Source organism: Falco peregrinus, chromosome 6, assembly GCF_023634155.1.
Source record: "Falco peregrinus isolate bFalPer1 chromosome 6, bFalPer1.pri, whole genome shotgun sequence".
Taxonomy (NCBI): domain Eukaryota; kingdom Metazoa; phylum Chordata; class Aves; order Falconiformes; family Falconidae; genus Falco; species Falco peregrinus.
In genome coordinates this window covers 23808864-23822126 of record NC_073726.1, presented here as the reverse complement: position 1 = coordinate 23822126, position 13263 = coordinate 23808864, and the positions used below count along the sequence as shown (strand labels likewise).

Here is a 13263-nt window from a genome sequence, read left to right as displayed (position 1 = left end):
TCTTATCCTCATCCTTTCACCTGTGCAATGTTTCATCTTTCATCACAGGCCCTGGTAAAAAGTCACTCTCCATATTTCTCATGAGCCCCCTTCAAGTACTGAAAGGCTGCAGTAAGGTCTCCCCGGAGTCTTCTCTGCTCCAGGCTGAACCACCCCAGCTCTCCCAGCCTGGCCTCACGGCAGAGGGGCTCCAGCCCTCTGAGCATCTCCACGGCCTCCTCTGGGCTCACCCCAACAGGTCCGTGTCCTTTTGACGTTGGGGACCCCAGAGCTGGACGCAGCGCTGCAGGGGGGTCTCAGAAGAGTGGAGCAGAGGGGCAGAGCCCCCCTCCTCGCCCTGCTGCCCATGCTGCTGGTGATGCAGCCCAGGGCACAGTTGGCTTTCTGGGCTGTGAGCATGTAATTGCCAGATGATCAGTACCCGCAGGTCCTTCCCTGCAGGACTGCTCTCCCTCCCTTCACCCCCCAGCCTACGCTGGTACTGGGGATTGCCCCAACCCGGGTGCAGACCCTGCACTTGTCCCTGTTGGACCTCAGGGGGCTCACAGAGGCTCCCTCCTCCGGCCTGTCTTCCTGAAGTAACTCTGCTGCGGGGCCGTGCCTGCTGAGCATGAAGGTGATGCTTGAGTACTAGCAGGTGTTCCTGTGCTAGTGTTATGCTGGATGTATCTCTTTCAGTCAAAAAAGCTGTCAGAAGAATTTAATGTGTCAGTATTTTATTCGATAAATCTGTAACTGGAATGTCTGTCATCTCGGTTTTAAGCATACTGAGAACTGTTAGCTTACTTGTGTCTTAATTTAAGGTCGCTAAATTATGAAAAACTATCAGGAGTAAGCAATCTGGGGGAGCTGTGCTTCATTTTAGGGGTGACGCAACCGTTCATATCAAGATAAATAACTTATTTCTGAACGCCATTCCGAAAACTTTTTTTTTCTGACCTTTACTAACTTTAAAGACAGATAAAATCACATCTCTCCATTTTATTGCCTAGAGATGAAAATACGGGCTGTTTTGCTGATCTGAGTCTTAATAAAAAGTAATTCTGGGAAAATGCTTTCCAAGGTACTTTTGTTATCTGTTGGCCCTGTTCGTACCAGGGAATGCTATAGTGCTTTCAGCGGCCATTTTGCAGCAGCCCAACGACCGGATGGTAGCAGGGCTCCCTGTTAGCAAGTGCTCACCAGCTGCCCAAGTCTGATGTACTTGGTCTAATTCTCATTCACTTCACGGCTTTGTGCAAGACAAGAATAAATGCTTTCTGTGCCTGTTGAAACTCATAAAAGAAGGTAAAGCAAACTTTTCCAAGACGTACTTTTCAGGCTTTGTGTTTGACAGCTACAAGTGAAACAGCAAGGGTGCGACCTCTCTGAATTTGTCCCGTTACACTGGGGAAATAAAGGCTGCATTTGTGTGCTCTAGGCGGGTGTTCTATCTTTCCAGCCTTCCTTTGAATTCATTGTGGAACGGCATTGTCTGAAAGTGCTACTATGATTGCTTTGCAGTTGCAGCAGCTGAAAACACCACACAGCAAGATGGTAAAACTGATTTAATTTCCACCTTCGTACGCAAGTGGACAGTTGTCTTTCCAGCTCTGAAGACAGTTGAACCTCAACCTTTTGGTCTTCAAACACCAGGCCCCTTGTTTCAAGGTGTTGAAAATGATTGACTGGCTTCCAGCTCATTAGAGACAACTTTCTAACTCAACAGCTGCTGATGCCACTGTTCCTCTCATTGTCTGGTACCAGCAAAGTCTGCCTGAAGGCAGCTTGGAGTCGCCTTGTGATCTTTGCAATTTGTCTCCCATTACCCCAGTTCCACTGGATTTATAATTATTTGTAGGAGCTGCTTTCTTAGTAGCCTGCCTGTGCTGAGCACCTCTTGGCAAGCTGTAATTACTTAATAAAAGACATTTTCCTTCTTGTTGCAGTTGAGACTTTGGATGTACTTGAAGCCCAGCATGCTCACAAACATTTGGGAGGGTGACTGGTGAATGACTACTGTCATGAGAGCTCTAGGTTGGCACAAACCCCCCCCCGCAATGTAACTTTGAACAAACATCGCCATTCTTATGGATGCTCTGTTCAGCCAGTGTACTTACGTGTCTCAGTGTTGGCACAGCGTATCTTTGCTGGTTGGTGCTTTTGTGGCTCTCTTTTTCTTCAGTACTTCTCCATATTCTCTGCCTTCCCAGGCACCCCACGCTCATGGATCTCTCGAGAATCCTGTCGAACGTCCTGTACCCCTGCTCCCTTTCCCAGCCCTGGCTCAGACCTTGAGTCTTTTCTTCTACTCACCAATTAGTGCAGCTTGATGTTTGCTAGCAAATTACAAGCACACAGGACTAAATTCACAAAGGAAATGTAAACACAGACAGGTTAACTTCATAGATTCCTAAAAAAGAAGTCTTCCAGTGGACATGAAAAAAGCCTTTAAAATATTAACAAAAATAGATGTGTTGTGTAGCCAGCTCAAATTTAGTGACAAATTATTGCTGTTGGCACAGACAGAGTAAGTGAGAATGTTTGCTACAGTCATTTTTGCAGTCTGTGAAAAGGGCTGCTGGCACTGACACCCCTCAGATGAGCATGTACATCCCTGTCCCTCTGGTGCTGACACCCCAACCTGTGGTCCCTGTCACCCATGTCCCCTGATCCTTCCTTTCCCATGGCTTCGGCCCTTCCCCTACACATCCCATAGTAAGTTTTGTGCAGTCCCCCAAGCCCCCTCAAATATCCCTTAATATTCACACTGTGTTTCCTCTTTCTTATCAGTTACAAAATTGAGGCTGACTATCTCCAAGGCAAGAGTAGCTCTTTTAATGGCCCATCGGTCAGCATCTGATGAGCTCTGGCCTCCGTTATTCTCTCTCTCATCACCTGCTCATCGATGTTTGCATGTCTGCGTGTTTAATTTAGCATTTTCCTCGTTATTTGTTATTTCTATGAGATGGAATAGTCCTTAACCAAATAACTTACTGAACCAGATGCTCTTGTATTTCCCATGTCCTCACGCCAGCCTCCCCGAGGCAGGCAGCTTGGCTGCAGTGGGCAGGATGATGCTGTGTAGAGGCAGCTCTGTGGTGCCTCTGCTGCAGATGTCCAGGCAGGCGGCAGCTCTAAGGACCTGGAGACAAAGGGAAGGGAATGAATGCCTAAAAGCAAGAGGAGGATGGGGGAGGGAGGGAAAAAAACTGCACGAGTTCAGAGAAGGACGAGCGTGTGCAAGGACTCAACCACACAGATGCATCAGCGTTTTGCCAGCAATCTTGTACCCACAGAAGCCTCCTCCCTTGCTGGCAGAAGCTCGGCTCTTGCCGGCTGGGGGAGCAGGACGCAGTTCCAGCTCCTCGCGCAGATGTTCGTCCTGCCTTGGCAGGAACACCCGAACGCCTCGGGCAAGGGGAAGGCGTCCTGCCTGGGGGGGTAAGATGCTGGCAGCTGCTTGGTTTTGCAAAGGGGATGGAGCAAAAAGCAGGGGACTCGGACACGTGGCAGGTTCTTCATATGTGCCCAGAGTGTCTAGAGGATGTCAGCCGCTCTGCGCTGTCCTGGGCAGCATCCTTGTGCCAAATGCATAATGGCCTTGAGGAACAGCCAATGCTGGGATGTGAGCAGGGAAGAGCCAGCAGGTGGGCTGTGGGTGCTAGGAGATGGGTGCTGGGATGCTGTGCATGGAGAGATGGGCTGGAGCCAGGCACGCTCGATACAGGCATGCGCAGGGCAGTGTTTCTGGGGGAAAGAGCATGGTGGCCCTGCAGATCTGCCTCTTCCCGTGGCTCTGGTCTCCTGAAGCTGTAGACAGCGGAGCTCTTGCTCTGTAACCCTGTTCTGTGGCCATGGTGGGTAGAGCCTGCCGACTCTGATCCTAACCTCCCTGACGGATCCATCTTCTTCTTGTTCAGAAGGAACTTGAGCCACAGCCCAGAGGGACACTGCTTCTCTCCATTGACTCTTCAGATAGGAGGAGGTCTGTGTACCAAGGGCTGGAATATCACTGTTTTGAGGTGATGCTCATTAAAAACCTCTAATACTTCTTTGATAGCCTATTGCTTACAACTTCAGTCTCAACAAGTGAGAAAGATCATTACACTGGCAACTACAAAGACAGAGATTTATTTAAACTGTCATTGGATTAATATTTTGCCAGACCAGAGCAATATTTCAGCAGAGAAGAAAGATTTATGTATCTGAAGGTTGAGTTCAGAAGAGATGCTTTGAAGAGATATTCACTGGCAGTATGTATATTGTAAGCAGATTATTGAGAATGCAAGGCAAAAGAAACAGAAGAAACAAAAAACCTTAAGTATGCTACCGACAGTAAGAAGACATTAAAATGTCATTGGGAATCTTAGTTTAGGAATTGCTTCTCTGTTATTTACAATTTTACTGTTTGTATCCATCAGATGATAGGAAGAAAAAACCACATCAAATGTTCATAATTCCTGCTTTACTGTATCGGAGCAAAGCTGCAGGTCCATCTACATTAGAAGAAATAATTTGCCATCTGTAACCAAGGTGAGTGGTAAGCAACGCCTGCTAAATATAAGCACTTCCAGTTCAGAAGTTTGGGGTCATGTACGGTCCCAGTCTAAAGACCAGTTCAGGACTCTCTAATTCATGAATTTTATATCTTAGCAAACTCAGGAAAACTGGAGAGGTGCCAGAGGACTGACAGAGGGTCAGCGTGACCCGGTACTTAAAAGAGAACAATACTAGACTGGATGCAGGGCTAAATTAATGAAGTGGTTACACTGGGACTCTGTAGAGAAAGAAAGAGGTTAAAAAGTATTTTCCTTTGTGCTCAACAGATCAGATACGTCTTCTCTGATTTTGAAGTATCAGTGATCAGGCACAGAAAAGATGAAGAAATAGGTGCTTTGGGGGTTTTGTTTCTGGAACATCTTGTTTTACTGCCTGAGGACTAACACAGTTTCTAAGTACCATCATCAATCTCAGCCCAGAGTTACCCAAATATAAGCAGTGACTGGTGCTGCGTGAGAGCCCGAGACAAGAGGTTCACGCCTCCCACGTGGGATGGAGCCCTCTGCCCTCGGACTCCATGAAATCCATATACCTTTAGTAAGATGACAGTTCCCTGTAGAAGAATGGCTGCAGAAGCGTGGCCTTAGAATCTCTGAAGATCTGCACAATCCAGGCCTGGTATTAGAATAGGCCTGTAATCAGAATTGTACTGAAGCTGCTGTGCTGAAGTTAACAAGAAAGGTAGCCTTGAGCTATTCTTGAATCCTGAGACCAAGTAATTATGTTGTGCCAACAGGCTGTGGCTGTAACAAGATACAGCTGCTGGGAAAGCAGGTGCAGGGCCAAGAAAGATAGGGACCGGCATGGGAAAATAGGGACTAACAAACTACAAGGCTGAAGCACAGCAACACAATTAGCTACATGGATAGAATGCTTATTTTAGTCATGATAATTAGGGGTGTGAGAACCGCGCGCGTTTAGAGACTACTAACCAATTGTATTTCTGCTTTACGAATATGCATGTGTATCGGTTCTATATAAGTAGTGTTAGAAACTAATAAAGTTGAGCAAGATGCGTAACTCATATTGAGCGTCTTCTTGATTCCGGCGAACCCTTCTTCCAACAGTTCCCCTGTGCAAACAGTATTTAAATCACTTGCTTTTCAGTTCAGAGGCTGTAGCTGCCACAGTTTTTGAATTGCACAGCCCACAGAAAGGAGAAAGTCCACGGCTGCTGGCAGTGCCAGCTGGAAACACTTCAGCACAGGAGGCGGCAGCTTGGATTTCATGCAGGTGTTTTAGTCACCCCATGGCTAACCACTGTTTAATGGAGCGTGTGCCTTCCCAAAAAATTGAGTTTTCTGAAGAAAATCTCCTTCTCCTGGGTGCACGTGAGTGTCAGGTAGCTTTGAGGTGACTTGGGAAGATGCGGGAGTCCTGCAGACCCTCACTGCTGGTGGGACGACTCTCCTGGCACAGGAAAGTGTGTTTGCGGCAGGCAAGGAAGGTCTTTCATCTCACATCTCTGCAGAGAGCATCACAAAACCCCCTAATTCAAGGATGCGGTGGTTCCAAGGGGACCACATGCACATAATGAGGAAGGACAAGGCAGGGGACCTTTTTCTTTCCTGTTCATCCCACCGTAGAAAGCTTAAAAGGCAAGATAGAAAACCTGCAAACTTGGGAGGTGGTACTGATGTGCTATGTCCTTTTGTGATTAAAAGGAGCATTTTTTCCCTCTTGAAAATACAGTAACAATCCAGATTTCCCCATGATGTTGCTGCCACTCTCCCTGGGCTGACAAGTGATGTAGCCTAATTTGCAGACGCAGCAGATGAGAGGGCTGGTTTCGCCGTTCAGCTGGTGCATAAGCTCCAAACACGGCAATGACCGGTGTCGGTCCGAGGTCTGAGCATCTTTCCTCCGCTTGTCAAAGGGATGTTTTGAAGCAGGCCCACACGTGCTGCCTCACTCAAAGTCTGCCACCAGCCTGAAAGAGCTGGATGTTGGTAAATTGATGATATGTGTATCAGAGGCTCAGAAGGGAAATTCTCATTATATCCACATGCATATATATATATATAAAAAGAAAAAAATCCCTTTTTGAAGATAATTATTCTCAAAAATAAAAAATCTTGAAGATACTTTTTCTCTAAATCTTCTATCAAATGCTGTTGTTCTTTCGGTTGAGATTTTGGGGCTCGAAGGAGCAGATGGGAAAGTGTCTGTAATACATTAAATAGCATAACGTAAAAGAGGGAGCATCCACAGTCCTCAGAAAACTCAAACGGCTGGAGAACCCAAAGGAGTGTGAAGATTATGATGAGTAATTCAGACAACACATCCCTGACTCTGAATGTTTCAGCTTCCTCGTTTGTTCAATCTCTCACCTGATCTCCAAGAGCTAAATGTAAATGCGGAAAAAGTAAAATGGAATAGTTTTGCAGTACCGTTTAAAGCCCGCTGCCTGTGTTTCCCAGCTCGGAGGGATGCCACGGGCTACGGCTCGCACCGCATCTATAAGCTCATGCTTCCCTCTGCTGACTGCCTCCCCCGCACCTCTCCTTGGCTGCAAACAATAAAAGGCCATGATTGTTTTTCCCCCTCCCGTTGGTTAATGTTCCTCCCGGTGTCCCCAGCAATGACCGTAGTGTACCAGTGCTGGTTGCTCACAGCAGCCCCAGCCTGGTGGTGCCAGCGTGCCTCAGTCCAGCAGCACCGTGTTCCCCCGCGGGGTATCTGCCCCTTAGGTCCCACTGCCGCTGCAGTTCTCCGTGAACACTGAAATAATGCATGTATCCTTGTTTAAGAGGAAAATCTCTGAAGGCTGTAAGGCAGAGACTCAAAGACATTTGCTGTAAGATGAAAGGAGCAAGCAGGGACCTTTGGCTAGATCACTAGATTACAGCTAGAAAAAATCTCGGCTGAATATTGCTTTTGGGTTTTTTCAGTTGTAATTTATCTGTAACACCACTGGGTATCAGTTTAAACATCTGGGGTGCAGGAGCAATGCTGGAAGACCTGGAGCTGGTTTTCCCCTTGATGACCTGCCAGGGTCAGTTGGCCCGTTCTGTAGAGGGAGGCAAACACAACTCTTCTGGGACGACAGAGAGGGATCTCTGTGTCCTAAACATCATGGCCATTTTTCCCTCTTCCAGAGCACTTCCTGGGCTTGGGGGCTCACAGAGATGAGTTTAAAGTCCATTGTAACAAAGCAAGTTTGTTAATCAGGTTCCCTTTGGATTTCAAAACACAGGTGAAAACAGCTCCTGGGCTCTCCAGGAATTTTGGGTTGTGGAAAGCTCCAAAGAAAATCGTATCCTTTCAAAATAAAGCATGCCAAATGGAATAGTCAAAGGGCCATCGTGCTGGGATGTGAAGGCTGATTTAATGGTGCAAAACCAAATTACCAAGCTGTAATCACTAATGGCTGTGTTGGGAAGCTGAAATCACTATGGGGAAGGAGACAGGAGAGCGGTGGCTGCTGTTGCTGGAGCTGTGACTAAGATAAATTGCAGCAGAAAGCCACTGCCAACAAAGAGTTATGGAATAAATTGATGCATTAGAAAACCTGGCACATTAGATCACTTGAAAGGACACACAGAGCATCAGGGAGCTGGGTCGGTGAGGAGCTGAAGACAGCATTGCCTGCACAGTTGAGTTACTGACCTCCGCCTTGGGACTCAAACAGCCAGCTGCTGAGTTACAGAGGCAGAAGCATCAATGGCAATGATATATAATTAGACTTGGGATATATTAAAATTTTCATGTATGTGCTGAACTAAATCTTCACCCAGAGTACAGGAAAAACCACATGACGGCCTTTAGAATACATAAAATATTAGACAGGAGAGAGCATATATTTTTTTATGAGTCTATGGTGCTGATGTTCTGAAGTGACTCCAAAGCTCTCTGAAATTTATGGGCCAAATCTGTTTCTTGGAAGCAGTGCCAGGACTATTTTGGAGAAAGAAGAGCTAAAGCTCAGCATGTAAACCTTGGAATTCCTCTAACACTTAGACGCAGTCAGCTGTGATAAACGTAAAGCACAGTAAACAAGAACAAGGGAAGGCAAATTGTGTCCAACCTGAGCAGAGCAAACCTCTGCAATGTTAAACCACCTGAGATTTCCTTTTGCATTCTCTCCTCCATTAAAAAGCAGATTGGGTTTTATTTCAGACCTGAGAAGCTTACGTACTTTTCACTGAAGATTGATACACTTATTTAAATTGTAGAAAGAAGTGAGTCAGTGTTATGGGGCATCAAAATTGTGGCAGTCATGGATGTGCTTACTTTGAGCTTGATATTAGCAGCTTGTCTTTATTCTCAAACAATACAGATTGATTCAGTTTTTGCCAAAAAAACCACCAAACACAGTCTGTATGAGAAAGAGAAAAAATCGCCACGCAAATGGAGCAAATAATTTTATCGTTTGTTCAATTCCACTGGGTAGTAAAGAGGATCCCCTGAGCTTTGAAACATGGCACAAACCCAACAGCTCTGTGATGTGATCTGTCCCATCAGTGAGCATCAGCAGACACAGAGTGGGGACACCCTGCACACCCACGTTGCATCACTGCCCGACCAAGTAAGATATGGAATATTCCTGAAGAAGATGGATAGCATTTTCACTAAGGATGAGACATGCATTTGGAATACCAGGATAAATGTTAAGGCAGAGAGGTCTTTAACCTTTTTTTTTGCAGGACTAGAGGCATGGCCTTATTTTCCAAGAGAAATTTCAGAAGTCTGATGAGCTTTGAAATGAGACCTCAGTGGATCCTGCACCCTAAGTCAGGTGTATCAGCCTCTCGAGGGCAGCAGGATGTGCTCCCAGAGCTCTGGCTGCAGGAGACATCACACTAAATGCATCCTCTTCCATGGATGGGGCAGGATCTGCTGCCAAATTATTTTTTTTTTCTGAGTTTGTGCTTGTATAAAGAAGACTTCAGGTTGAAAAGGTTGTCTAGTTTCCAATGCCAATCCCCTTCCCCCACTTTGTACTATTTTTCACAAATCAATGAAACTCCATCTTTAAAGCAATGTTATTTTCTGCTCCCCACAACTCTGCCTGAAAGGTTGTCGTAGAGCTGCTCTCCTTCAGCTGACTGGAATCCCACAGCCTGAACACGATACCGCAGGAGCATCCTTCATAGCCACTTGCTCTTGTGCCAACATAATCCATTAACTTAAACATTCTACCTCACCCACTGGCATTTACTCCTCCCCACGCTGTGTATAAAACCCGCGGTATCCTTTCTTGGCCTCCCTTTTGCAGGGCTAACCAAGCCAAGTTTTTCAGCCTTCCCTTGGAAGACAGGTCCTTGTGCAGCTCATCCCACCACTGAGCTCCTCCCATGCCCATGTTGGAACAAAACAGTCTCTCCTGAGCTTCGGCGGCCAAAACAACAAACACACTCCGGGTGGGATCTTACTTGTACCATGGCAGAAGTTACTCCTTTTTCCTGTAGAAATTCCTTGCCCGTGTTCACATCAGCCTCCACCGCTGCTATACTGCGTTGGTTCATGGATATCAAACGACCGACACTAAAAGCTTTCTCCTCCTATTCCATTTCTGATGGAGGAAATGCCAGCTCAGGTTGGAAATTCCTGCTTGCCCCTAAGCAATCCATGAGTCTTGATACATCTGCACCCCTCTTCCTGCTCTTACTCCTGTATAATCCCCAATTAATGATCTCTCAGAGAAACTTTTCAATCTTAGCTTGTTTCTTCCCTTCCCTGAGGACAACTTCTCCAGTGAGTTATTCATTCCAGCCTCTGAAGGAACTCAGCAGCATTGTGCATGGACAGGGAGAAGGAAGCTTGGGGATGGGACCACGTGCACAAGCAGCGGTCTCGCTGAGATGCTTGCTGCTGGGGAGCATCATCTCTCAGATGGAGCAGACTGGCTCCCACAGGATGTTTCTCAGCTAATGATCCAAGTGTGTCTCCTGTTGAGAAAGATGACTGAGCTCTGTGAGACACGCTCTGCCCTGAGCAACTGTTGTCATCTACTGGAAGGCCATGCAAATATAGCAAACGATGTGTATCACAAAAACAGACACTTGGCCGAGTCAGCTGCTAAATCCACTACATTACCTGTCGGGTCTGTTACGTGAGTGGCTCAGGTTCTCCCTCATCAAATTAGAGCTGCTGCCTTCCAGCTGAACGTGTCACCCTGAGACACATTTTGATGCACAAGCAAGTGGTCCAGGTGGGAGGGTGCAGACTGGTGAAGTGGAGAAGACCTATAGCATTTAAAAATGAGATACTACAGCAAAGTGTGGGCTGAGTAACCCTCCTGTTCTGATCTCAGCTTGGACACCTGAGCGCTTGTCCCCTTCAAGGTGTGTTTGGCTTGTCCCAGGGCCACAGGACAATCCCCAGGAGCCACAGCTGTCCCACACCACTGCCGAGGCCCAGCTGTGATTTCAGTGCTGCCCTGGCACCAGCTCACTGGGGCTGTGACCCACCTCTGAAGACCACAGGTTGCTGGAGGTCAGGCTAAAGGCTATTACCTATTGACATTTGATAACAGAAAATATTGTTCTAGGTATCTAAGGATGAAGTCTGGTCTTCTTACTCCTGACCGGTCTAAGAGGTACCTTTCATACCAAAATCTTAGAGCTTCAAGTGTCGGAGGTGCTGATGAGGAGGCGTAAGGAAGGAAGCAATAGAAAGGGTTTTGGTCAGTTTATATCCTGAAGAGGTTGCGATAAGCACAACCTCCCCACCTTGGCAGAAATGGGAGTCTTGAAATCAACTACACCAGTGAATCCCCTGGTGAAATAACAGCTAAACAGTTATTTGTCTTACAAAGCCCAGCCACCATAGACTATTCTGAATGCCACTGGTTGACATCTTCATCTCATCTATTAACTACTTATTGTGCCATTGTTTGACATCTTTGTCTCATCTATTAACTATTTATTGACAATATTTACATTCAAGTAGCAGTTTGTGTTTTTCATCAATTTTTGCTCGTTTTGCATTTGTTTTTAACTATTGGTAATTACTCTGATAGACGTGGGAAGAAGGTTATGTCCATTTGTCCCACTGAGCCGTAACTCCAAGCATAACCTGTAGTACTCCAAGCAGCAAGGGGACTCCCGCAGTCGCTCCCCTCCAGCACCCCAGTGCTCCCCTGTCCCAGTCAGACCCCAGGCAAACCTCAGTATTGAATCTGGGCAAAGCCAGAGCCTGCTCAGGAATGTAAGTGCTGAAAAACGAGCGTAAAACCAACCATCAGGTTTCGGGAGGTTAAGAGCACTTGTGTGTCAGGAAGCCACATCCTTCACCCCATGGGATTTTTTTTTTCCAAGTGGCTTGAGGTGACATGGCTTTTCGCTGAGTCCTGGAGACCCTTCTTCCCCAAGCAGTGAGCGTGGGAACAAATGCTGGAGGGTTACAGGAGGGCTTTCCAACTTTCCACCCAGCACTTCAGCTCAGGATGAAGTCAAGCTTGTCGAAAGCTTGATAATTTTCCAGGCTTGCTTGAGTTTAAGACCTTCCACCTTTGAAGTTGCAGTGCTTTGGTCTCCAAGCGCGTTGCCCACAGGAGGCTGGGTGGAGTTGGACTGCACTCGCAGCCCTGTGTACACAGCACGCCCCCCTGCTCAGGCAGCCCAGGCGCCCCTTTTCACCTAAAATGTCTGAAACGTTTCGCAAGAAAAGCAACAGGTTTCGCAGGACTCTTGTTCAAGAGCTGGGGAGCTCCTGCGGGCCGTGAGCAGGGGCCCGAGGGGGGATCTGGGATGATGGGGGTGGGGGGACAGGACAGCTGCACAGACAATATTTGCAGCTGATTTCTTTCTCTCTGGTCTTTTTACCCACCAATCTGTTTTTTAAATCTTCTGTCCAGCAAGAAGGAAATGCCCATGTTATTTCTGCTGAATTCCACTGATGTTTAGTGGAATTTGTCATCCACAGCAAGAAGCCTCCTGGAAGTGCTAGAGAGGTGTGTGGTGGGGGAGAAGAGGGGTGGGGGTAAATGCCAGGGCCAATTTAAACAAAAAATCAACAATCTGTCCCGGGAGCCATGGCATCTTAATTGCTAATACATCTTAATGGGTTTCTTCTCATCTGAAAATACACTTGGAGAAATGTTGTAGCCATGATGGTCTGGGGATATTCAAGAGGGGAGATACTTTGCATGACCAAATGATGTAGTTAGAAAAAAATAACAATAAAAAACCCACACACAAAAAATATAAAAAATAAAATTACACCCCCCACCCTGGCTTTCTCACACACAAACCTGTCTTCAGCTCTGAAGCACCAGCAGCAGCCGTCAGTCCAAGCCGAGGCAGCGCATGGGGTTTCGCCTGGTGAACCTGAGCGAAAACTCTGGCTCATGTACAGAGCGCAAATATTTCCCTGCCACCAATCCCAGCTGCAGGAATGATCACTGCCTTTGGCAGGGTTTGTGCAGGCAACGTGTGCAGGTGGCCTGGATCACTGCGTAAGTTCATTTTTCAGCTCTGCCAGTATCAGATGTTTAAAAATAAAAATAAAATGAGATAAAATGAAATAAAATGAAATAAAAGTTTAGGAGAAAATGAGATGAAATGAGAGAAAATGAGATAAAATAAAATAAAAATAAAATGAACAAAAAATTATAAAATGATACAAGAATATATATATAAAAATAAAATGGACTAAAATAAAATTTAAACAATAATAAAAAATCTTAATTTCTCCAAATCACAATATCGTAATCGATAATGAGATTTACTTAAATAACGCAACTTTGTTGAATAATAAAGGCAACGAGTAACAGGC

At 46.3% G+C, this 13263-nt stretch overlaps 1 long non-coding RNA gene across 1 annotated transcript; it reads left to right on the top strand.

The window, feature by feature from the left end:
• The first annotated feature begins 265 nt into the window (after positions 1-265).
• LOC114012879 (uncharacterized) lies at positions 266-5566 on the top strand. Its single transcript, XR_003555603.2, has 2 exons — positions 266-4515; positions 4809-5566. It is a non-coding gene; the product is annotated as an uncharacterized LOC114012879 (long non-coding RNA).
• Positions 5567-13263: the final 7697 nt, after the last annotated feature.